The sequence below is a fragment of the Sciurus carolinensis genome, chromosome 13 (assembly GCF_902686445.1).
Source record: "Sciurus carolinensis chromosome 13, mSciCar1.2, whole genome shotgun sequence".
Classification (NCBI taxonomy): domain Eukaryota; kingdom Metazoa; phylum Chordata; class Mammalia; order Rodentia; family Sciuridae; genus Sciurus; species Sciurus carolinensis.
Genome location: NC_062225.1, coordinates 84,897,665 through 84,921,582, shown reverse-complemented (window position 1 = coordinate 84,921,582; position 23,918 = coordinate 84,897,665). Strand labels below are relative to the sequence as shown.

Genomic DNA, 23,918 nt, shown 5'->3' with positions numbered 1-23,918 from the left:
TAATAAGACTTTAGAAACTAATGAGACTAAGATATTGATTAAAGACTATGAATAGGCTTAGGATATAATTCAGTGCTAGAATGCTTACCTTTGTGAGGCCTTACATTTGTGAGGCCTTGGTTTCAATCCTTAGTACTGAAAAAAAAAAGTTTATGAATAGGCAACAAATATATTACTTTGCATTTTTATATTTATATTTTCACTCTGAATATTTTAATTTTTTTGACTTACTATACATATTTATCTATGTCTTTATCTGTATTGCATATTAAATTTTATAGCTCCTTGTAAAATAGAATCATTATATAGACCAAGGATATAATAAAACCAATAAAATGCACAATTTATATATTTTTGGCTTTCCCAAACAGTCTTAAAAGTTTCCTCCTTTGCAAAATACTTTGAGGTATGTCTTTTTTAATTTTTTTGGTGGAACATCTGTTGTTCATCTATGCCTGGGTGAAGAAGTCATAGGAGTGAGTTATTAACATTTTTACTCTGCTAAAAAATATAAACTTATGTTTCAATATGTTTAAATTCATTGTAAATTTTGAAAAAAGAGTCTGAACTTAAGTGGTTAAAAACACATTACTTGGTGGTTGGGCTACTTCATGTACAAACAGAGACACAAGACGTATCCCATTTGTTTACAATAAAATGAATTAAAAAAAAACACATTACCATTCATGTTTCCCTTTAAACCTCCAAATGAGGGATTGTAATATAATTAAATGAATGTTAAATTCAGAATGAAAGTAGGATAACTTTTTGGGTTGATATTCTTACTAGAACTTGGTTTCTAATGATAAGAAGGTTGCTTGAGGTCTGAGTGATGTCATCAGAAAGATGGTAGAATAAGAAACAATAGATCTCATTTCTACACGGAACCACTAATATAAACTTTCTGTGATACCAATGCCACTGGTAAATCATGATAGATATCTGTGAAAATTACACATTCAGTCAGGTTCCAAAGAAGCAAAAACAACCCTGGTTACTTTAGCAAAGAAATAAACCCAGGTGATTGATTAGTCAGGTTTATATGTTTATGTGTTAAATTTTAAAAAATAACTGTATAAGAACCATAAATGCAATAAGAAGACATCACAGGAATAATGAAGTTTCATTGAAACAGGAGTAATTCCATCACATTTCACCCTTGCTGGTCTTTCCCCTAAAGACAGCAAAGTCAAGTGCTTTGGAAATGCCCAACTTATGGCTTATTGCAGAGGGAAAGAGAAACGTAACTAAAATTCTACCATTCTGGATATTTTGAGTCTTACAAAGGTTCTGGTTTCTGTCTTTTTAACTTGACATGCTGATGGAGAACCAGTACATGTTGGATGCCCAGGAATTGATGTAAGCAAGAGAGCTCAGCTGCCTATTTTAGCAGCTGACCTTCAGGTCCATACATACACCATAAAACAATGGATTATAAGGTCTTCGAAGAGAAAGGGAGAAACCTCTTTTCTTGAAAAATTACCTGCTGAAGTCAAGTGAAGATGTTTCCTCAGAATATGTTTCAAAGTTTCCAAACATCTGTAGCTAGGTTCACTGGTGAAGGTCTTCCACTGTACAAAGTCAACCCTAACGATCAGGAAAATAGCTCTTTTTTCAAATGACCAAATTTCTGAAGAAAAAACAAACAAACAACAACCATGACAAACATAAATAAATAAATAAATACATAAATAAAACAAGGCTATGAAGAAACAGGAAAACATGGCTCAACCAAAGTCACAAAGTAAATCAACAGAAACCAACCCTAAAGAAATAGAGAAACCAGAAAAATCACACATGAACAAAATTAGAATTTCATCAATGAAATAAAATAGAAAACAAACAGCAATTCTGAACCTGAAGAAAACAATAATATAAGAGAAAGAATCACTAGGATTTCTATTTAGCAGACTTGACTAAACAGAAAGAATTAGCAAAGTTGAAGACAGATCATTCAAAATGTCAAGTCAGAAAAAAATTATCGTCAGAGCAATTTTAAAAAAGAGTAAAGAATGAATATAAAAGAAGAAAGTCTAATGTGTATAGAACCAATATACCCAGAAGGGAGATTATAGAAAGAAAAGAGAGAAAGTGACAGTATTTTAAGAAATGATTACTGAAAATTTCCCCACTCTGAAGAAGGAAATGAACAGCTAAATTTAAAAGACTCAAAGAACTCCAAACAGGATGAACTCAAAGAAGTCCACACTAAGATAAATCACAATCCAAATGGCAACAGTGAAGCCAAAAGGAAGCAGAAGGCTTGAAAAATACAACAGATGAAATAGACTTAGCTGAAAAATACAAAACTCCACATCTGCTGAATGCATATTCTTCTCCAGGATAGATTACGTGAGGACACAAAACAAGTCTTAACAAATTAGAAAAGATTGAAATTATGTCAAGTATCTCTTTCAAAAATGATGAAACAAGAAATCAGTACAAGAAGAGAAACTAAAAAATTCACAAATATGTGGAAATTTAAGAAACATTTTTCAATCAAACAATGGCTCAAACAAAATCATAATTATTAGAAACTAATTTGGGACAAATAAAAATCCCTAAAGAGCAAAATTTATGGAATATTATAAAAAGTAATATGAAACATTAAAAACCATACTGATAAAGTCTTATATTTATAAAAGAGAGTGCAATCTGTGCACTCTGGCACATGTTAGTAATTCCAGCAGCTCCGGAGCCTGAGGCAGGAGGATCACAAGTTCAAAGTCAGTCTCTGCAATTTAGTGAGACCCTAAGCAACTTGGCTAGACTGTGTCTCAAAGTAAACTATATATAAAAAAAAACAGGCTTAGGGATGTGGCTTTGTGGTTAAAGACCTCTGGGTTCAATCCCTGGTAACTAACAAACAAACAAAATCTCAGTTCAGTAATTTCAGTTAATATATTAAGAAACTAGAAGAGAAAGTAGAAAAGAACAATCTAATTCCAAAGATAATAAAAGAAAGATAATAGAAGAAAGAATTCTATGAAATAATAGAAAAATAATCAGAGAATAAAAAAGCAGAAAAAGAGAAAAAATAACAATAAAATCAAGAGCTGTTTTTTTTTAAATGATCAGCATAATTAACAAACATTTCACTGAACTAAGAAAAAGTTCAAAAAAAGGAGAAGACAGTACAAATGATTCAAAGGAAGTAAAAAGTTTCATCAGAGACTTATGTAAAAATATATATGTACCAGGGAATTGAGTATATTTAAAGGAACAGAAAAATCCCTAGAAACAATTTTCCAAAACTAAATTTTGAACAAGTAAAAAATAAAACATGAACCAAAGGAAAACTATTGCCCGTGCATGGGAGGACTCCCTAGGGGGTTCCAGACCCAGGTTCCTGGCAACCCCAACAAAGAATCGAGTGAGTCAGGAGAGGTTGGCAGCCAAGCAGAAGCTCTTTATTAAAGGTGAAAGTACACCCTCTGGGGAAGCAGTGGGCCCAGCTGGCAAGGAGCCCACGGTCCCCTCGACACAGTGTAGTTCACTTTTATGGGGCTGCACTAGTTCTCCCCATTCTTCCTTAGGTAGATCTGGGGTTGACAACTTGATTGACAGATGAATTTGACTTAACTTCTTCTCAACTGTTCTTGCATATGTTTCTTTTCCCCAAGAAAGTGCACAAAACAGGAAGCAAACCACAATGCTCATGATGTATCAACTAGCAACAAGTTAACTTGAGGTCACTGCCTTGAGCTATTGTACATGCCCAGGATTGGGGACCTTCCCTTCATGATCTTGAATTCCACTTAGGACTGTCTAACTTCCTCCTTTTAACTGCAAAATGGCCCAGTGTCCTTCACAGGAGGACTTATAGGGGAAAGGAGTTGGTAGGGCTGAGAGCCCTAAGTGGAGCTGAGGTCTTGTTAGGGTCTGGATATGAGGTGTTCTCCAAAAGCTCACATGTGAGACAGTGCAAGAAGGTTCAGAGGAGAAATGATTGATTTTTAAGAGTCTTAACCCAGTAAGTGAATTAATCCTCAGATAGGGATTAACTGAGTGGTAACTGAAGTGCTAAGGTGTGGCTGGAGGAGGTAGGAATTGGGGCGTGGCTTTGGGTATAATCCTATCTGGAGAATGCACTCTCCCTCTCTGCTTCTTTATCACCACATAAGCTGCTTCCTGCTGTGATGTTCTGTCTCACCTTGAGCCCCAAGGAATGAAGCCAGCCTTCTATGTATTGGAAACTCTGAAACCATATGCCCTTAAATAAACTTTTCCTCCTCTATAGTTGTTCCTTTCGGGTCCTAATAGTCACAGCAGTGAAAAAGCTGACTAAAAACTGAAGGACTCTTGCTCTTCCCCATTGCCTCCTGTCTTCTACCTAACATAACTGTTAGTAACGGAACATCATCAGTAACCAAAAGTTCCCAAGTAAAAAGAAGGCTAGTACAAGATGCCTTTGTGGGGGTTCCCGGGAACCCCAGCCTCGGGCGTGGTCAAGATGGCGCCTGACGCTGAGCCAGAGGCGGCCAGCTATACAGTAAACAACCAGCGAATTCCAATAATTGGCTAGTTAATGATGTGACTAGAGCATGCCCCCCCCCTCGTGCACCCGTCCTGTGCCTGCAGCTGTCCGCGTTTATCTTGTGTACTCTCCCCTGATTGACTGAAGTGTATATAAGCCTGGTGGGTGGGAGAGTAGGGGGAGAAGCTGAGGAAGGGACGGAAGAAGCGGAAGAACCGGCGGCGACCACGACGGCGGCGACGGCGGCCGCAGCAGCAGCGGGAGCGGAGCTGGAAGGAGGGAGTACGCGGGAGTGGAAGGAGCTGGGAAAAGGAAAGCTGAAAGTGCGAAGAAGCTAGGGGTAAGAGAAGCGTAGGAAAGAACCTGTGCACAATAAACTTCCAAAGCTTCAGACGTTTGCCGTGTCTCTCTCTGTGGCCAGAGGGGACGCGACATGCCTTCACTGGAGAATCCTACCAAATCGTTCAAAAATTTTAAAAAATCTTAAAAAACTACAATTTTTCATTTGCAACCATATCTCAATGAAAATTAAAGGGGGAAAATAAAATCCAATTCTTCTCATACTCTTCTAAAATATTAGATTGGAGTAAACATTTGTGAACTCATATTATGATGCCAAAAGTATCATGATACAAAACAAAGAAAGGTAACATACTAAAAGAATGCTGTAGGTCAATATCACTAATGTATATTGATTGATGTGAAAGTTCTCAACAAAATACTTGAAACCATATTGAAAGGATTAAATACCATGACTTCTATACACTGAATTGTGTATTGTGTCGAAGCCCTTTCCACTACATTACTGTTGGAGTTGGAACTTTTGAGGAGGTGAATAAGAAAGGTTGAATGGAGTTACATGGAGGGAGTCCTGATGTATAGATCTGATATCCTACAGAGGAAACAATAGACAACTTTTGCTTTCTCTGCCTCATGAGGACAGAGAGACAGGGAAAGGTGGTATCTGCAAGACAGGAAGAAAGCCTTCAGCAAGAATCAAACTCGGTTGGAATCTTGACTTTAGATTTTCCAGACTCTAGAACTGTGCAAAAATACATTTCTGTTGTTTAAGTCACTCAATTTATCATATATTGTTAATGTGGCTCAAAGTTCTATGACAATGACCTAGAGGAATTCATTAATGAAATGGAAATGGCTTAACATATCAAAATCAATCAACACAATAATAGAATGAAAGAAAAAGGCATAAAATCATACCAATAGATTCATTATAAAAATTGATAAAATCTAAAACTTTTCATGATTGGAAAATAAAAGCACTCATAAGCCTAGGAATCGAAGGATCCTGCATCAATATAAATGCTGTAAGAAAATCCTGCAGCTAATATAATATTCAAAGATGAAAACAAAAAACAAAAAAAAAAAGCTTTTGTGTTTAATTGGAAACAAGACAAAGATACCCAATCTTATCCATTCTATTTAACATAACATATTCTTGCAAACCTGGACAGAGCAATTAGTCAAGAAAAGTGAAAGATTTTCAAATTGTAAAGAAAGAAGTAAAATTAACTCTTTTCACAGATAACATGCTCTCATATGTAGACGACCCTAAACATTCTATTTAAAAACCTCTTGGAATTATTAATTTAACTAAGTACAAAAAAATCAACTTAAAAAGTCCTTTGTGTCTCTGGTCATCAATAACAAACCATCCACAAAGAATTTTTGTAAATTTTATTTGCAATAGCATAAGAAAGAACAAAATACTTAGGAATAAACTAAAGCAAGGAGGCAAAAGATTTGTATACTGTAAACTATGAATTATTTGTGCGATAAAGTAGGCATATATATAAGAGGAAAGTCATCCCAAGTTCATTGATTGGAAAATTTAATATTAAAATACTACTCAAAGTGACCCACAGACTCAATGAAATCCCTATCAAAATGACAGACATCATTACCCTATGTACATGTATGATTCCACGAATGGTATATGGAACTACATCGTGCACAACCATAGAAACGAAAAGTTATAGCCAATTTGTGTACAATGAATCAAAATGCAGTCTGTAAAAATAAACAAATATATTATAAAAAAAAGAAATAAACCAAAATTCTAAGAATAAAAAAAATATGCCAATGTCATTTCTTGCAGAAATGTAAAAGAAAATCCCTAAAATTCATATTGTATCAATGGAAGGGAGATGAAGGAAGGGAAGGGAAGGGAAGGGGGATGGGAATAGGAGGAACAGTAGAATGAATCAGACCTATCTTTCCTATGTTCATGTGTGAATACACCAGCAGTAAAACTCTACATTAGGTACAACCTCAAGAATGGAATCCTAATTAGAAAAGTGATATGCTATGTATGTGTAATATGTCAACATACATTCTTTCATGTATATATTAAAAGAACAAATAAATTTTAAAACAATAAATTTAAAAAAATGTAACTGAACACAAGAGAATAGCCTGGGTCCCATGAACCCAACTGGGGTCCTTAACACATTTCTTCTTCAAGCAAAAGAGAAACTGTTAGGAACAGAATCCAAACAGAACAGGAAATATTCAATAGGAACACAGAGGCAAAGAGAAGATCCAATTAAAAGTAGAGAAAGTAGAAAAGAGTCAGATAATACCAGACAAAATTAAACACGGACTAAATAGATCTCCTTACCCATGTGTGACATGATCTAAGACCCAGCGGATGCATGAAACCATGTGTCATACCAAAGTCTATGTATACTATATGTCTTTTCTATTCCAATGTATCTATGATAAAGTATAATTTATAAATTAGGCATAGTAAGAGATTAACAAAAATGAATACTAATAAATTAAACTAGAACCATGTCTTTTAATAAAAGTGATATGCATGTACCAAAAAAAAATCATAATTTATCAAAGGACCCTGAATAGCCAAAATGATCTTGAGAAAGGATAATAAAGCTTATGAGCTCAAATTTTCTAATCTCAAAAAATTTCCAAAGCTACAGAAATCACAGTACCATGGCCCCAGCTTTAAGGCAATTAGGAAGATCAATAGATCAGAATAGAGATCTCAGAAAGAAAATCAAACAGAGTATATATGATTTCCAACAAGGGTGTCAAGGATACACAATGGAGAAAGGAGAGTTTCATCAGCAAATGGTATTAGGATAACTGAAAATCAATATATGAAAGAATTAAGCTGTGCTCTAATCTTGCACCTTACACAAACATTAACCAAAATGGTTTAAATATCTACATGTAAAACCCAAAACTATGGAACCCTTAGGATGAAACAGGAGACAAGTTTCAGGACATTGGGTTTGGCCACAGTTATTGATAGGGCACCAAAAGCAGAGTCAACACAAGCACAAATAGACAAATGAGATGTGATCAAACATGGAAAACTTTCCTGCAACAAAGGAAAAATCAATATAGTGAAAGACAGCCTATGTAAGGGAAGAAAATATTTGCAGACCATATATTTATCTGATAAAGGATTAATACCCCAAATCTATAAATAACTTAAAAACAGAAAAACAAACTTTTTATTAAAAATGGGTGAAGAAATTGAATATACATTTCTCCAAAGAATATATACCAACCACTAACAAGCATCTGATAAAATATCACTAATCATTAGGAAAATGCAAATCTAAAACAAATGAAATATCATTTCATTCTCAATAGAATGTAGTCAGTGTATATATATGTATATATACCTATATACAAGCTATATATCTATACATTATGCCCTGTTGGCAAGTATATAAAATTATCCACCAGTATGGAAAACAGTGTGGAGGTTCCACAAAAAATAAAAGAGAATTACCATATAATTCAGTACTACAAATTCTGAGTTTTTGTCCAAAAAACTGAAAATAGTATCACCAAAAGACATTTGTATGCCTATGTTCATTGTAGCATTATTCACAATAGCTTCACATGGAAATACCCCAAATATCAGCTGATGGACATGTAAAGAAAGATGTCACACACACACACACACACACACACACACACACACACACACACAGAATACTACTCAGCCTTATTAAAGAAGGATACCCTGCAATAGGAATGAACCTAGAGAACATGATGTTAAATGAAATAAGCCTCACAAAAATACCAACAGGGCATAATTTCACTTTTAAGTAGTATATAAAATAATCAAATTCTGAGAAACAGAGTATAAAATAGTCTTTGCCAGGAAGTGTTGAAGGGCACAGAAAGCAAGAGGTTGTTCAATGGATATAGAGTATCAGTTTTATAGGATGAAAAAAATTCTACAGGTCTGGTGCATAAGGTTCATATAGTTGCCACTGTGGACTGAATGTTTCAAACTGGCTACAACAGTAAATGTCATGTCACTTTTTACCAAAATGATAATCAAAAGAAACATAGATTGACAGGAATTATTGCTAGTCTGTTCCAAGAATATCTGCTAAGCCACAAAACCCAAACTCTTAAAGATATTAAGAGAAAGTTGCAGAAATTAACCAAATGACCTCACACCTGGCTGTAAGACTGGATGGAACACAGGAAGTGTGACAGAAAGGTCTGCAAACAGACCTTGATAGTTTGGTATCTTTCTAAAAATGCCTGAGATTTCACTATTTTCCATGATTTTAATCACCAAATTACATGCATTTTCATTCCATAAAATTGAGAACATAACAATGAATATTTTTTTTCTTTTTTCTTTTTTTTTTCTTTTTACAGACTTCATTTTGATTCATTGTACACAAATGGGGTACATCTTCATTTCTGTGGTTGTGCACCATGTAGATTCATATTGTTCATGTACTCATACATGTACATAGGGTAATGAGGTCTGTCTCATCCACCATTTTTCATATCCCCACCCCCTCCTCCCTCTCATTTCCCTCTATGTAATCTAAAGTTCCTCCATTTTTCTCTCACACAAAGGACTGAAAATTAGCATACTACAGTAACAATGAATATTAATTACAATAAGCAATAGCAACTAGCAGCTACGAAACAAAGTAGCATGTTGGGTGGTGGTAGAGAGAGGAAAGTTAAAAAGCACTAGACCTTTATATTTTGGTACCAAGGATTGAACCCAGGGATCCTTAGCCATGGAGCTGCATCTCCAGCCTTTTTTTTTTTTTTTTTTTTTGGTTCTAATTAGTTATACATGACAGTAGAATGCACTTTGCTGCATTATACATAAATGGACTATAATTTCTTATTCTTCTGGTTGAACATGATATAGAATCACACTGGTCATATAATCATGTATGTACATAGGGTGATAATATCTGATTCATTCTACTATCCTTCATACCCCCATACCATCTCTCCTCCCAACACTTCCCTCTACCTAAAGTAACTATTCTTCCCTAGTCCCCCTTCTTATTGTGAATTAGCATCCACATATCAAAGAAAATATTTGACCTTTGATTTTGGGGGATTGGTTTATTTTACTTAGCATGATATTCTCCAGTTCCATCCATTTTCTGGCAAATGCCATAATTCTATTCTTCATTATGACTGAATAATATTCCATTGTGTATATATATATATACCACATTTTATTCATATATCCCTCTGTTGAAGGGCACCTAGGTTGGTTCCTTAGTTTGACTATTGTGAGTTGAGCTGCTATAAACATTGATGTGGCTGCATACTTATATTTTTTTTTCCATTTTTAAAGAGGGTCTCCTAAGTTGCTTAGGGTCTTGCTAAGTTGCTGAGCCTGGCCTTGAATTTGCAATCCTCCTGCCTCAGTTTCTTGAGCCACTGGGATTACAGGTGCACCACTGCACCTGGCAAGGGCACTACATCTTAAGAAAATAAATATTTAAGGACATATATTCCCTTATGTACTAGCTGAATTCCTCAGCTACAGAACTGAAGAAAAAATTACTTTTTAAATTATGATGACTCTGAAGTCTTTTTAGTGATAAGCAAATATATGTTAAACTCTTTGGAGATTTCAAAAAAGCATAAACATCATATAAACAACATCATTTGGAAGGATGCAGTTATCTAAAACATTAATTTTTCACTGGCACACTTCATCATAATGTATCTGTGTTCGAGTGGGGAAAACTGAGTACCACAGCTCTTTGGAAAGGCATGGAGCACTTCAGATATGTCAGAAAAGGCACCTGATATGTAAGCAAGTAGTGAGGCTGGGAAGGGTATCCTCTCTGTGAAGTAGAAAAGATAGGCTGGCAGCAGAGATCTTAAAACATCTTACTATGCAGAATGCCTTTTGGGGTATATTGCCCTTTTTCCAGGCTTAATAAAAACATTTGATCAAAGATCTTTCCTTCTGTCTGGGATCCTTGAATCACATATGCATTAAACCCGTCATAACAGAGCTATTGGAAATTTAGTCCTCCTTAAACTATCAGAAAGAGGGAACAGTTTGCTATAACTTTCTGTACAAATCAATGGATGGTTTGGACATTGGAATTGCAATCCATTTCGACCATGATCTTCTCCTTTGGAAAAGATTTTTCAGTGCTTGCTGCTGAGAAAAATGAAGGCCACAAAAAAATGCCATAGTAGGTGATAATATCTTTGATATCAGCTTTTGGCTTCAAGGAAAGTAATTTCACCTTCTCAGCTATTGAGCTGGGAATCTATTCAGCCAAGTATATAAACCACCAAGAAAGAGCAACCAGTAATTATTATTGAATCAGTCATCTCTAAGGACTTTGCACCTTTCTCAGGAGGCAATGAGGAGGTATTAGGGTGCTTTTCAGTAGCAAATAAAAGAAAACTCAATCTCAAAATGGCCTGTAATTGAAATAATGACTTAATGTGTCTCATTTCAACAATTTCTGATATAGAATAATTCCTAGCCTGGTTAATTGGATAGGTCAATGGAATCATCAATACTTAGGTTCTTTTTATTTTTCTGCTGTCAGTTTTCCACACATTCTCCTCAATTTCTCTTATTTCATGGTACAAAGAAGTCTCTAGTCAATGGAGGTATCAACAGAAGACACAACATCCAGAGGAAGGAGAGAAGGAAGCAAGGAAAGGAGGGAAAGGAGGGAGATGGGAGGTAGGAAGGAAGGTAAGGGATGGAAGTACACAGATGGCTTCTTCTGTGCATTTCACTACCAAAGAAGCATGTCCTGTTTCATTCACTGGCAAGGGGAAGGGGCCCCTTGACAACTTAGGTCAATTCCAATTTACCATGGTCATGAAAACCTTACACGTGAAACCAACAGATGCTTTAAAGAAAATGAGGTCATACGCAATCACTTTGTGTGTGTGTGCGATTTTATCACCTTCGTAATGTTCGGTTTTATATTTGGAGGGAAAAGGTAAGTCAAATAAGACATCGGTTTTTATTTATTTTTCTAAAGTCACTTGGAAGATTTCTTTTAAACATATGCCAAATAAATGCAATCAATTTCAAGATTTACCCCCAGAAACAAAGAGAGAAATGTTAAGACCTAAATAGTGAACAAACTTAATAATAAAATGTTCATCGGAGATACCCTTGCAGGCATGGTAAAGTGAAAAAGAGTGTGGGAAGTTATGGGTGATTTGCTTCCTTTACTTTCCCTGGCTGTGGCTGCAATGCTGTGTTTTGTTTTGTCTTATTTTGGTGCTGGGGAGAAAATCCAGGGCCTGGCACACACCAGGCCAGCGCTCTACCACTTAGTTATATCCCCAGCCCACGGTTGCAATGTTTTAATAAAAAATATACTTATCCAAAAATCTATTTCTTTCTCTCTGATGAAGAATTTAGGATGAGGAAAAACTGGCCAAGTGGAATGCCTTACCTCTTGATTTTCTCTACTGCCCCCCAACATCCAAGCAGAAGTCCTCCTTCATTAAAAGTTGCATTTAAGAAGACTGAACAATGGTAAAAGCAGGTCAGAGAAGGTCTGACATAGAAATATGCTCTAAGATTGCCTAAGGAAAGGAAACAGCTGAATTCAATTAGAAGGAATAAGAGAAAGTCAGGGCCAAGTCAACATCACCTGCAAACACCATGGTGGGAGGAGCCGTCCAAGCTTCTTTGGAAGCACAATTGGCCAGTGTGGAGGGGCCACAAAGGGGGTAGAGGAACGCGTGCAGGGATCAGCAAAGACAACCAGGAAAGAGGTCACTGCATAGTCTTGACACTTATAAGGATTTTATTTTCTAGTTTTTAAACTAATGTTGTAAACTATAAATAAAAGCACAAAACCATCTGTTTTCCCTTTCACCTTGATGTCTATAATCCACTAAAATTGACTTACTCTAAGGTGTAAGGTAACAGTCAAGTTTGACTGTATTTACATATATGAATATATTTACACTCAATATATAAATTTCATAAGTAAATTTTATCTATATATTATATATAATTATTATATGCACATATATAACCAAGTATCATAACTCTCTGGCATTTCTACCATGCCAAGCATTCATTAGTCTGGAGTACACAAATGTATGCATTGATTTCTGTTTTTTCCTTTTCTGTTACTTTGTACTATCAGTCTCTTTTGCACCAGTATAATATTGCTTATAGCTTCATAATACATATGACCTCAGAAATGGTAGAGAAAGTCCTAAACCATTTTTAGAGTTGTTTTCTTAGACATTAAACATTTTAATGCAATTTCTAATTGTTTACTTGTGAAATATGTAAATATTATCTTTGTTTAATATACTTAAATATAGCATGCTTTCCATACTAATTTCTTAGTTTCATATAGCATTTGTAAAATTGTTTGTATTTTCTATGTATATGAATATATTATCTGCATATTATGGCAAGTTTTTCTTTCTCTCATTCCTCATAAGTTCTATTTCTTTTAGTTGACATACTGAATCAAATAAGATCATCAGGAAATGTTAAAGCATATGGTATATATTATTTTATTTTTATCTCAAATAATATATTTGCAAGAATTCTTCACAAAATATGAAGTTTTCTCTAATTTTTGTAGATTTTTTCTTCTATTAATAATTTTCAAAATGGGTTCCTAGAATTTCATATTCCATTCTTACTTAACTTACTTAACTCAATGTACACATATAAATATACCACCATGAATTCCATCTCTCTCTCTATATATCTATAAAGTAACAATTAAAAAACAATAAATAAATAGAAGGGAGACCAGTAGAGTAGAGGAAGAGAAACAGGGGGAAGGGAGGAGAGGGAAAAAGGAAGTACTAGAGATTGAAATGGAGCAAAGTATATTACATGCATGTATGATTATGTCTACATGAACTCCACTATTTTGTATAACTATAATGAACTAATAAAACATTTAAAATCTTAGGGTAGTTTTGATTTGCATTTCCCTTATTATTAGAGATGTTGAACATTTTTTCATATATCTGTTGATTGATTGTACATCTTCTTCTGTGAAGTATCCATTTCCTTAGCCCATTTGTTGATTGGATTATTTGTATTCTTGGTGTAGAGTTTTTTTGAGTTCTTTATAGATTCTGGAAATTAGCGCTCTATCTGAAGTATGATTGGCAAAGATATTCTCCCACTCTGTAGGCTCTCTCTTCACATTGCTGATAGTTTCCTTTGCTGAGAGAAAGCTTTTTAGTTTGAATCTATCCCAGTTGTTGATTCTTGCTTTTATTTCTTGTGCTATTGGAGTCCTGTTAAGGAAGTCTGATCCTAAGCCAACAAGTTGAAGATTTGGACCTACTTTTTCTTCTATAAGATGCAGGGTCTCTGGTCTGATTCCGAGGTCCTTGATCCATTTTGAGTTGAGTTTTGTGTAGGGTGAGAGATAGGGGTTTAATTTCATTCTGTTGCATATGGTTTTCCAGTTTTCCCAGCACCATTTGTTGAAGAGGCTATTAGAATGGCGATTATCAAGAACACAAGCAACAACAGGTGTTGGCGAGGATGTGGTGAAAAAGGAACACTCATACATTGCTGGTGGGGTTGCAAATTAGTGCAGCCACTCTGGAAAGCAGTATGGAGATTCCTCAGAAAGCTTGGAATGGAACCACCATTTGACCTAGCTATCCCACTCCTTGGCCTATACCCAAAGGATTTAAAATCAGCATACTACAGAGATACAGCCACATCAGTGTTCGTTGCTGCTCAATTCACCATAGCCAGATTGTGGAACCAACCTAGATGCCCTTCAGTTGATGAATGGATAAAGAAACTGTGGCATATATATACAATGGAATATTACTCCGCAATGAAGAATGATAAAATTATGGCATCTGCAGGCAAATGGACGAAATTGGAGAATATCATGCTAAGTGAGATAAACCAATCTCAAAATACTAAAGGACGAATGATCTCACGGATAAGCGGATGAAGACATATAATGGGGGGTGAGAGGGGTTAGCATTAGGGTTAGGGTTAGGTTTAGGGTTAGGGATAAGGAGTGTGGTAAGAATGAAGGAAAGACGGACTGTATAGAGGGAAAAGAGGGGTGGGAGGGGTGGGGGGGAAGGGAAAAAAATGAATCAAACATCATTGCCCTATGTAAACGTATGATTACACAAATGGTATGCTTTGACTCCATGTACAAATAGAGAAACAACATGTATCCCATTTGTATACAATAATAATAAAAAAAAGAAAAAAAAACATTTAAAATAATGAAAAAGTGCAAGACATTATTATTTATTACCATCCAAAAGTACATATATGGTTTCATGAAAATTATTTCTCAAAATATATTTAATCAATATTTTAATGACTCCTACATTTAAATCTGAAAATGATGATAGTGTCTGAGCCTGCACATCAGTACCAAGAAATCTTAGATCAAAGCCCTCCCTGAATCCTAGTGGAAATCAACTAATGTCAAAACTCAGTACACACATTTCCTAATGAGTATTGTTCAATGTATGACATGGAATAGATGCTTTATCTTATACATATATGCATACATATATATGTACATGAAATTCACATATGATAAATACACATTTATGTCATACATATATATCAAGTTAACTGAATAACCTATAGACATTTGGGATAGATCCAATTCTACCATATTTTATTTTATGGTCTTATCAAGTTACTCAACATCTCTGATTCCTGAAAACATGATTAATAACATCCTTCAGCACTGCTTTTGAAGAAATTTCCTAAGCCAAACACTAGGATTTCACTTTTTGTTCATTCTTTTCAAAATTACTAGTGACTTTTCATCATTATCATGCAAATAAAGAAACTGAGTCTCAGAGATATTAAGCTATTTGTGCAAAATCATTACTGTCATTGGAACTTTTGCTTACAGGGAGGGAATATACTCTATAGTCAAAGTTAAACATTGAAGAGTGGATTAAATGCTCATAGATAGATCCTTACAATTTTCAAAGTCCAGAATTGCTCTGGATTATTTTATAAATATGCATAATTTTAAAGGAATATGTCAAATTTGGAAATACATTCACAGATTTCAGGTCTCGATAGTCTCTTGATTTCCTTCTATTTCTCTGCCACTTCTTTTAATTTCCATTGCTAGTTCTTTTTTACCTTTCTGATTACTAAATTTTGAAATGCCTCATTGCTTAGTTTTGAAAACTCATCTTTTTTTATTGTACACTTAATATGTCAAATTTATAGTGATACCATTAATGTCATGTCATTATATACCATCTGTATACAATAGATTCTCCATTTACATCTCTAACATGGATCCATTTCTGAACTCCACATTTTATTTCCATCTGCCTAATGAACCTAAGTATAAGTGTTCTCCATTGAAGAACTCAGCTGGTATTTGCAGGACACTGGAGAGTTCAGGCCAAGATCAAGTCACCTGGTAGAGGATTTCTGCATCCTCCATCAGTACCATTTTTGTATCCCTGCCATAGTTGATCATGAGGAATCAGTGGAAAGCATAACTCTGATGTGACCTACTGATGGGTCTGAGAAGGAAATGCTCATGGTGGACACAGCATTTACCCCTTTGGCCCATCCGTTAATGTAAATATTGGAAGGACTTGTCAACAACTCAAATGGACCACTCCTGCAGGCAAAGCCTGAGTGTAGAGCAGAGGTGAACATATGCACTCAGAGGAGCATCCTCTCTAAGTGCCTCGATGGACTATTGATCATCTTTCTCTCCTGCCCATGAGAAGATATTACAAAGGGTACAAATTAATGGACATAGCATTTCTATTAATATGGATTTGAAAACTGGCTTTGCCACACTGGGTATATACACATACAAATTTATTTTATACCTCTCAGGATCACTTAATAAATTGAATACATCATGAAATCATGGTAAGAACACCCTTCTCTCAAAGAGGTTATGACATAAGTTTTATAAAATGCCTCATATATATTTATATCAAAGAGCCAGTTCCCCTAAAGATATCACTCTGCCTGAAGAGTCAAGTCTGTAATTTGCAGTAAGGGTAGTGAAAATATGAGATCATTCTCACACACTTGAAGACATAGGTTCTTATTCAACACAACATTGACCTCCAGCACACGGCTGTTTCTAATATGACTAACAGATTGAAATTCCGATGTTCCAGCTTCTGGGTATCATAACTTTGTGCTGACTGAAGAATAAGATAAAGTTATCACCCCATAAGGTCATCTGAGCATGAGACACAGTTATCCCCCTATTTCTCTTCAGGAGACACACTTCTGACCTGTGATGTCCTGTGTCAACATGATGTATTGGATGAATTATTTTCCATTTAATACTAGGAAAACAACATGCCATTTCTTTATTGACCTTGATATATCTCATTCTGGAATTATGAGCATTAGTTTCAAAGGCCTGATCTATTTTTCTAACAGTGGGTGTTTTGTGCCCCCAGAGTCTAAATCCTCCATGCTGAGATACAAGTTCTGCAGCAACTTATTCTCTGCATTAAAGCAATATGCAACGAAAGATGGAAGATCTGTAAAGAATTGGTTTTACAAAAGCAGACCAATGCACAGTTTGTTTGCAAATTTGCCCAAGTGCATATGAAAACACGTTGCTTTAATGCAGATCATAAAACATAATTGATTATTTTTTGCTGTAATAATTTCTTATAATTATAAATTACCTAATTCACATGTTAAACACCAGTCATTCAGTCTAGTGAAATAAGCAACATGTAAACATATCTTGAGGTCATGGAACTTCCTGAGAGCAGTGAAGCCACCCAGCTACTCGCAAATATTTTATTTTTCTAAAATGTTTGTTGATTGAATTGAACAAACATAATTATATTAAAGACTGCCCTCTATTAATATGGTAGTTTTATGCTTTATGACTCAGACTGAAATATATGGAAATGAAAGGGGATATAGTTAACAATTACCCCAAACACATCAGCAAAACTGGAATTTATCCATGAAAACTAAAACCACCCTAATATCACTCAGTTCATGCTCTTTCCACTGCAGTAGATCGCCTCCATGCAAACACCTTGAGCTACTCTTTGAAAATATCATCCAACGAGTGGCGGCTGGAAACTAAAATCTGCAGAGTAGATGCAGAGTAGCTGGAGGTCACAGTCCACTGCAGAAGGTGCTTCAGAGAGAAAGCACTACAGCGTAGAAGAGATTGGTTCTGAGAACAGAACTCTATTTTAATATGATGACAGACCAAACAATCTGCAAACACTTTCAGAACCCTATATTTTAAAAGCTGGATACAGTACAAAAGATTTTTTACACTGTCTGACCAAGAAAAGAAAAAAAAAAAATTCCCAGACTTCGAAAAAAGTAGAGAAAACTACTTGGTAGCAGTTCCAGGGGTGCTTGTTTGTTCGTATGGATTTTTATCTTTGGGTCTAAGACAGTTGAGTTTTCAAAGGCATGTGGATAAGGACACCAGACTTTGAATGTCCTGGAGGCCGAGGTCTAATCCTTACCTACCTGACTTTGAGGTAAAGACTCCCAACTCTGGGTAGTAATACACAGCAGTGGCTGCTTGTCCTTTTATGTGACTGTGCTTTGTTTATGGCACTGAATGGGATACACCATAGACATTTAGAAAAATGATCATTTTTTTTAAAGTGTAAAACAGAATAAAAAGTTTAATGCAGAACATAGAGAAAGGATTTTTTTAAAAATCTGTAAATATTTTATAAATTTGACTTGAGAATTCAATTGCATATCAGTGATAAGAATCAGAAAAAGAAATTGGCTTACCTTTGTTATAAGAATTAATCACTACATGCACACTATTACCATTTTCAATAAAATGCAAGTACAAAATATTTAACTATAACAAAGTTTTAAGCTTTTCAAAAGCAAAAACTTCCAAAAACCTATATGAAAAAGTGTAAGTTTATTACACCAATACTTTAATTTGAATGCAGTTTCTTAAATCATGTACTTAAAGGAAAAGTGAATTCTGAATTCCACTAACAATGCCATTCTTGGGAATTGTTAGCCCAGGCACTACAGAAATTAGCATATATTATCAGCAGTCTCTTTGATGTGTATTATAAAGAGGAAACATCTGTGGGTGTAAATAACAACTCATCTGAAAGCAGAGAAGGGGATCCTTATAATCAATATCCTCTATTCACTGCAATGTCAGTACTGATTTTCTGCTCCTCATTCTGGTTAACTTTATAATCCTCTCTGAGAATTATGTGCTAAATTAATCACTAGAGAATGTTAAGTGGAATTAAATCTGGCAGGGTGTTTGTGGTTACACAGACCTAGAAGGAAATCCCAACTTTGAGTATCTTTCAGAGGGTGGGCAAGGGCTCAACCACTTGGAGACCACATGTTTTCCAGGCTTTAAATAAAGATATGTATGCCTGTCTTACAGGACAGATGTAGGAATTATTAATAATGAATTTAAAAATAAATGCCAAACCTCCAGCACAAAGTGGTAGTTAAAAATGGTAGCTACTATTTCCACGATGCCCTGGAATCAGCTGTGGGATACTTTAAAATTGAGAGCAACACCTAGGGCATCAGAGTACCTGGGGATGTGGTCCATTAAGCACTATTACTATAGGTCCCAAGGGACATTTTCATTCATACCACATGAAGAACAGCAATACAGTGATTCTTACTTTTCCCATATAATTTCCAAGCTTCATACTTTGCAAAAGCTTCTTCTTTTCCTGTTTGTTAAAGTAACAGATTAAGGTACAATTTATTCAAGGATGACAGGGTGTGAGGAACTTTATTATTCTTTATTTCAGAAAAATTTCAAAGAAATTCTAATAAGTTTTGAGCCTTGCAATAATAGATGATTCAATTGGCTTCTGTGACATGAAAGGAATTTCCTAAGGTGACAGGTAGTAAGTACAGAGGTGAAATTTGAATCCTGGTCTCCAATCTTCTCATAATTTCCTTTTAATACCTGGCATGAGTGTCTCTTAACTTCTCTCACCAGTAGATTCTAGTTTCCACTTTCTGTTGCCCTAGCATATTTTACCTGTTTGAATATCATAATATTCATTCAGATCTCCTCTTTCCTTCAAATAAGTCTCTTTAACTGATTGAATGTGGGATACTAAAGGGAAGACTTATTACTCATTTTTCTGGAGCATACACTCTCTATGCATCATTTCTAAATAATCCCAAACTGTAAACTGCTGTCTTAATTTCATACACAAATTATAAAATGATAAATACTTAAAAATTACAATGCAAGGAAAAATATTACAAAAAATATGATTGTTATGGATCCTTATATGAAAGTCCTTTATTTTTAAAGTTCTGCCTTCAGGAATAACATACCAGAATCCAAATAAACTATGCTCCTTAAGGTTATGAACTATATTCCTTAAGGTTCTAATGCTCAACAATATATTGAATGCACTCTAAAATACCATGTCTGACAAAAATCAAAATTGGGACAAGGAAAGCCTTCAATGATGTTTAGAAAGAGGGAGAGAGTGTGTGAGTATAATCAATTATTCCATGCTTTTTTCTAAGGGAACGATCTCCTTAACTTGTAGCAGTGGCAAGAGCCATATAGAAGGAAAAAAGTGGGACCAATCTCAACTTTGTATAAAGAGTTTTTCAATCAGAACAAACTAAGGCATTTCTAAGACACTGTTCCCAATACCCTTCGCTCTTTAACACTTTGTATGAACTTTTTGTCCTTTTTCCGTGTTCTTCTAATTTCTTCACAAGGTTTTAATAAGCATACTGTATTCTATCATCCAAACCAAAAGGCATTAAGCAAAACAGAATCTACCAGTCTGGTCAAGTCTAAAGGCATGAATTCCAGATTAGACATTAATTAACAAGATTCAAGCATATCCTTCCCCTTTTTGCTCTCTTCTCTCCTTACATCTTGATCCCAACCTTATTGGGGGGAAAATAAGAAGTTTGGGTATGTTTCCCCTCATGAGTGGTTTGCCTTTTAGCAAGCTGCTCTGGTTGGCAGCAATAAAAGGAATTGTTTGGAATATTTGGTCAGAATAGATAAAACGATATCATAAGTGAATTACTGTAGTTTATTGTAGTGGGCTTCTGTAGGCAGGTCAGAAGAATTTACCTTACAAGCTTTCCTCACTCATTTCAAAAGGGAGAAAAATGTCTTTCAAAGGAAAGGAAAAAGTTAAGAGAAGGAAATACAGTAAAATATTGATACTGTAGTAATAACAGGGAAGGGAATGCTTATAGCCAACCTACCTTTCTGGGAAGTTTCTGGCATAAAAATCGAACTTTCTCTCCCATTATTCTTTGTAGCAGGTTAACAGGTGCTTAACATCAATAGAGCCAGAAAGACTCTTAAATACTGTTCTTCAAGGGTGGGGAATTTCTTTTTGAAGTGAGCCTTACAGAAAGGAGGAAAAGGTGGGGAAAGATCACTCAAATAGGTCCTCAAACATGCCCTGTTCCATTGCTATATATGCTTCCTTCTCTTCTGGTATTATCTGGACCACCAGCTCTGGCCCCTGGCTCACTTCACAGTATGAAAATGGATGGCCAGTCACCATGACAATGGGATCATCTGCTACTTCCTCAAACCCATCATCTTCCCCCAGATGTGCAGCCATAGCAGCTGACTGACAGGCTGGAGAGTCATCGTCAGACTCACTGGTTTTACTCCTAGTCACTGCCGTTGCCAGTAGTCACAGGAGCAGCTGCCCCACGGAGCCAGCTGTGGCCGAGGGAGTCTTCGTCTCATGAATGAGGAGTGCTAGCATGACCTTCTCATTATCCTCAGACCCTGCACGGCCTTCCTCATGCTCCTGAAACGCATCCGTATCTATGCCACCTTCCTTCGTCTCTTCAGACCTATATGCCCCTTGAACAGTGCTCTCTGTCAACCGAATGGGTCCTCCTTGGCAGATTTACCCTCCAGTGACCTGCGATGAATGTCATCTTAATCTTCCATGTACACGACAGCATTCGGAGTGTGTCAGTTCTCACAGGAGGGCCTTCGGAGGTTCATGCTTTTTGGTGGTGCCCACCTGACAATCCAGAGCTCCAGCAGGAGTTGCTGAACAGTCTTTGCTTTGTTTCAGGGCTGGGATTTCTGGGGGTTCTGATTCAAGTATTTCATAAGCCAAGTTCACATTCTCTATCTCCAGAAGCAATTCATAAATGGACTCAATTTGTTCATTAAACCTTGCCAAAAGTGTGTGTGCATCTTTTGGGGCATTGCTGATTCATTCTCTTCTACCTTTGTATGGCAAAATGTACAGCAAAAAGTTCTGATGTGAATCCTTGAACACTCTTCCTACAGCCTCCCTCAGCACTTCAACTACCGGCTTAAACAAGCCCACACCACTTGTTCCACAAAGAAAAACTTAAATTTTTTTATGTTTCTTTATTTTCCTTTTCCTTTTCTTTTTTTTTTTCCTGGACTTTGATACTTTTGAAGAATGTGTGCCAGATATTTTGTAAAAAGTCCCTCAGTTCAAGTAGGTTGATGTTTCCCCACAGTTGGTTTTAAGTCCACCATGCTCCTTAGGAGTTTCTCCTTGGTCAGAGTTTGGAGAGGTTAAGACAAAACTGGGTCTATAGGTAAATGCTCCAGGATCTGATTGGGGCACATGACTTCTAAGACTCATGTTCTTATTGAAATCAAGATAATGTCATTATTATTTCACATTATATCACTATCATTCTCTAGCCTAGCTTAGTGAATAGTTTTCATATTGTCTCGATCTCAATAGTTTCAAGACAAGATTACTGTCTCACAACCAACATAATATCTATTCTATATAATAATACATTTATTTTAAATTACTTTAATTGTAATTTACTTTAATGTAATGTAACTGTTGAGATTTTGTCGCGTCCCCTCTGCCCGCTGAGAGAGACACGGCAAACGTCTGAAGCTTTGGAAGTTTATTGTACACAGTCTTCCTTCCTTTCTGTCCCCTTCTCTCGCTCTCTTTCCCTCTCCTGCACTCCACTCCTCTCCCGCTCGGCTCTCGCCCGCTCCGGCCGCTTCTTCCGCTTCTCGGCTCTCGCCCTCGCTCGCACTCCCTTCCACTCCCGGCTTCAGCTGCTCCTGCCCCCGCACCCAGGAGGTTACCAAGCTTATATACACTTCAACCAATCAGGGGAGAGTACACGAGATAAACGCGGACAGCTGCAGGCACAGGATGGGTACACGAGGGGGGGCATGCTCTAATCACATCGTTAACTAGCCAATCATTGGAATTCACTGGTTGTTTACTGTATAGCTGGCCGCTTTTGGCTCAGCGTCAGGCGCCATCTTGACCATGTCTAAGGCCGGGGGCTCTAGAAACCCCGACAGATCCCCCTTCTTTAATATTAAACTAAGGCTCGGGACCGTGTCTGTCTTAGGCTGAGTGGTCAGCATATGTCCTTACCCGTCATCAGAGCCTGCAGAGCATGCTGCAGCTCCTGTCTTAGGTCGGTACACAGCCACCTCCTTCATTACCCGTCTTTGACTACCGATCCAGCATCAAGAGCCATACTAATGGGGGGCTGTCGGCCTTTAGGGCGGTCATGGCTTGATGGAAGATAATCTGATCTTTCTATCGGCTAGCTCGTAGATGCATGCCAAAACAAATGGAGAGAAGGAGGCCAAGGCAGAGGAATACTATCCCAGCTCCTAGGCCTGCCCACTGTTTGACAGATCTATAAGCATTAACAAAGTAGACTGACAATTTTTCTAGGTAACCCAGCCGCGGTGCTGAAATACAATACGGGTAACACAAACAGCTCTTAGGGAGTAAACGCATCCCAGTCCCAAAAGTTCTTGCAAAGTATCCACTTGTTCTTGCAATAAGTCCATTCTCCAATTTGCAAGAAGTAAACTTGCAGTTAGATGTTGGTTCAGAGTCTCTACAGTCTGTAAGGCTGCAGCTGTATTTTCGGCCAAATGATCGTTGTTACTGTATGATTGTGTCATTGCTGCTACTGCAGAGACTGCAATGGCAGTGATCGCGGCTACTGCAATGCCAAAGCCTCTTCTGTTTCTTGATAATAGCACTGGCGCTTCTGTATCTACAACAAAAGCTAGGACTGGTAGGAAGGTAGGAATGCGCATCAGAATCCAGCACTGTGAGAGATATTAGTAGTGTTAGTTAGCAGAAACATGAAGAGAAGAAATACACAAGCTGGCATGGGAGGAAAGGTAATATTTCTGGTATA

The 23,918-nt window shown here is 36.4% G+C and overlaps 1 pseudogene; it reads right to left on the bottom strand.

Annotated features, from left to right (window-relative positions):
* Positions 1 to 21,148: 21,148 nt before the first annotated feature.
* Positions 21,149 to 23,676, bottom strand: LOC124962920 (general transcription factor IIE subunit 1-like; annotated as a pseudogene).
* Positions 23,677 to 23,918: the final 242 nt, after the last annotated feature.